This window comes from Dasypus novemcinctus, chromosome 31 (assembly GCF_030445035.2).
Source record: "Dasypus novemcinctus isolate mDasNov1 chromosome 31, mDasNov1.1.hap2, whole genome shotgun sequence".
NCBI classification, from domain to species: domain Eukaryota; kingdom Metazoa; phylum Chordata; class Mammalia; order Cingulata; family Dasypodidae; genus Dasypus; species Dasypus novemcinctus.
Window position 1 is genome coordinate 11761071 of NC_080703.1, and position 3835 is coordinate 11764905.

Below are 3835 nucleotides of genomic sequence, written 5' to 3' on the forward strand. Positions count from 1 at the left end.
TGGAGGCATGTTTAGGACTTGAAGTTGTCCTGAATGATATAGTACGGATAGATGAAGGACATTACATATCATGCCATAAGCCATTGAATGGACTGTGGGGAGTTGCAAACTACAATGCAAATGATAATCCACACAACCATAAGTTGTTGGTGTGAGAGGAGTGGGGGTGGGGTGGGGAGTGGTGTATATGGGAACCTCATATTTTTAATGTTACATTTTGCGTTATCTATGTATCTTCAAAAAAAGACAACAAAATATTTCATTTTCAAAAAAAGAATCTTCTAGTGTTTGATCTCTGTTCATCATGAGCACTTTTGTAAACTTGAGACAAAGTATCCTTTTATAGACAGAATGTTTCCCAGCTTTTTAAAGGCCTGCTTTATGTCCTTGTTTCTAAGAATGTAAATAAAGGGGTTCAACATGGGAGTAATCACTGTGTACATCACTGAGGCTATTGCATTTGCCTTTGAGAGTTTGGTAGCAGCAGAGCTAAGATACACTCCAATACCTACCATAAAACAAGGTCACTACTGAGAGGTGAGATCCACAATTAGAAAATGCTTTATATTTACCACGAGCTGTTGAGATTCTCAAAATTGAGGATATAATTTTATAGTAAGAGAAAAAGATCCCAGTGAGTGGTATAACCCCCAGAAGTCCACCTGCAAAATACATCACAAGGTCATTGAGGAAGGTGTCAGAACAAGCATGTCTGACTACCTGATTAAGTTCACAGAAAAAGTAGGGCATTTCCATCTCTGTACAAAAAGACAATTGTAAAACCATTAAGTTATGCAAAAGAGAGTCCAAAACACTCAATAACCAGGATACCAGCAGTAGGAGGCCACAGAGCCAGGGGTTCATGATGACTGTGTAGTGCAGGGGGTGACAGATGGCCACGAAGCGGCCATAGGCCATTGCAGTCAAGAAGGAGTTATCTAATTGTCCAAAAAGCATGAAAAAATACATCTGGGTGAGACGGTTTTCGAAAGTTATGATTTTGTTGCCTGTCTGAATGTTCAGCAGCATCTTTGGTTTCATGGTGGAGGTGAAACAGATATCAGTAAAAGACAGGTTGGAGAGGAAGAAGTACATGGGTGTGTGGAGATGGGAGTCCAAGATGATGGCCAGGATGATGAGCAGGCTGCCATTGAATGTAACCAGGTACATGGACAGGAACATTCCAAAGAGGAGGGGCTGCACCTCTGTATTTTCTGAGAGCCCCAGGAGGATGAATTCTAAAGCATATGTTTGGTTTTCTGTTTCCATGTGGATGATGAATTTCCTGAGGAGATATTCAATACAATGCAATTTAGCCTCAAGCCATAATCAGAAAAATATAATAAATGGTACTGTTTGTATTGTAATTACATTAAGTTAATATTTTTATGGATTTTATAGAGATCTAGTACCCTTTTCTGAAAATAGGGAAAGCATATGTTCCTGCTTCTCCTTGATAGTTGTGATGGCTAGAAACCCTTGGTCATAATAGAATACACTTTGCCAAGGCAATAATTTCCATGATAAATTCTCTCAGACTTTATTTTAAGCAACAAACATTATGACCATGTTTTTGTACCCTGTGACAAAATAGAAAAGAAGAACAAAGTAGTAGGAACCATGTTATTTGGTTGTAAAGGTTATTATAAAAACACAATAATTTAAAAAATCTTTTTGGTGAAATGGAAAAATGACCCCACACAAATGTGTTCCACTGATGTTTCACAGAGGACAAGGGTAATTCAGTGTAGAAAGTATGATCTTTTCAAGAAGTGGTGTTGGAACAAAAGTGAAGCAGGCTAGTAAGATAGGGAATAGATGGATCTAGAGCCTGACAGAGTCCACATGGACATCAAAACCCCCTAACGATCCGCATTGAACCTTCCATATAAGGTCCTTTTCCAGTTGCATCATCAGTTGGTATTTGATAGTGGTCCCTCGTTGCCAGGGAGGCTCATCCCCGGGTGTCATGTCCCACGCTGGAGGGAAGACATTGCATTTACATGCTGAGTTTGGCTTCGAGACTGGCCACATTTGAGTAACATGAAGGCTGACAGGAGGAAATTCCCAGGCACAATGTTGCTCTAGGCCTTGTTCTTATTTTAGGTTTATCAGCTCACAAGCATAGTCATTCGCATCAGGTGCTCACTGTTGAACCCTCACTCCCTCCTGGTCCCCGCCGCTGTACCTGGGAGACTATCGCTGCTCCCCTAGGGACCACGACAGAGCACCACTGGCCAGGAACCCAGTACCCCCCCTGCTGGGTTTTTAATTGTTGCCACTATGAGTATATCCAATCATTACCATGCACCCTGGACATATGTTCTGTACAGCTCCCTGTCAGCCATATATCACCTGTCATTGGTGTCATTGGAAGGTTCAATGCGGATCAGCAGAATATCCATGTCTACATAAAATAACATGACTTTAAAATGCTGTCTGACCTAAAGTAAGGGGGAAATGGAAAGGAGAAATGAGTTTATATGGCTACGAGTTTCTAAAAAAGAGTCTGGAGGCTGGCAGAAGGATTGCCCTCATGCACAACTGAGCAGAGTCAGAGAGACAGATAAAGCAGATACAACCCCCAGATATTGGTTCCTATGAAGGCTAAAGAGACCCATGAGAGTTATGGTCATGGCCAATGGGGTTTACTACCATGGCAGATGGCCCCTCTTTGGAAATGGTGTTTATGTGTGATGAATCTGGACTCAGATGGGATCTCCCTTCATAAGACTTTCACGCTAATCTGCTGGAGGTGCAGTTAACGTAGGGGTTTAAGATATATTTAGGGGATTTGAATCTCTGGACTGACAATGTGATAGCCAGGTCCTGAGCCTCAACAGACTCCAGCACCTACAATCTGATTTATTGGACTTACCACACTCAGCTAAGATGGAGTTGAAGAAGGACAACCACCACACCATGGAGCCTAGAGCGCTTACAACTGAAAGTGGGAGGATTGCATCCAGCATCCATGTGGAATCTGAGCCTCCTCTTGACATAGAGGTGCAATGGACACAAACAATCCAATGTCCACATAGAAGAGGTGGCATTGGATTGGGAAAAGTGGACATGGTGGACGATGGGTATGGGGAAAGGCAGGAAGAGATGAGAGGTGGAGGCGTCTTTGGGACATGGAGCTGCCCTGGATGGCGCCTCAGAGGTAATCACCGGACATCGTAAATCCTCACAGGGCCCACTGGATGGAATGGAGGAGCGTATGGGCCATGATGTGGACCATTGTCTATGAGGTACAGAGGTGCCCAAAGATGTACTTACCAAATCCAATGGATGTGTCATGATGATGGGAACGAGTGTTGTTGGGGGGGAAGAGGGGGGGTGGGGGGGTGGGGTTGAATGGGACCTCACATATATATTTTTAATGTAATATTATTACAAAGTCAATAAAAAAAAAAAAACCTAACGATGGCTGCTGGAGGAATCTCACCCTGGGATTTGCTACCCAGAACAAAGCCTCCTTCCTGAGAATATGGAAAAGCCTGGATCTTCCCTAGGAACTTTATCACTGGGTCCTCACTAAGGAATTGATGGGCAGGGTAATCAATCCAAAGAGCAAACAGCTGAAACCCCCTCCCCTGCCATTAGCAAAGGGGTGGATAACTAGCAGTTTAAAAGCAAACCATGAGGTTTGAGCTTGCTCTTGCCTAGCTTTTTGCCTATTGACCCGTCTTGCCTTCTGCATGTCACTTTCATCATTTTTCCTCTGCCATGTGGCCATGCAAGTTACCCTTGGGATTTATAATCTATAATGGGGAATTGTAGCTTGTAAATTAGCCCTCTTCATCCCTTTTCAGCCCCTTCCTCACTACCTGCA

General features: G+C 43.1%; 1 pseudogene; it reads right to left on the bottom strand.

Annotated features, from left to right (window-relative positions):
* Window positions 1-377: 377 nt before the first annotated feature.
* On the bottom strand, window positions 378-1271 carry LOC139437968 (olfactory receptor 7C1-like; annotated as a pseudogene).
* Between the last annotated feature and the right edge of the window lie 2564 nt (window positions 1272-3835).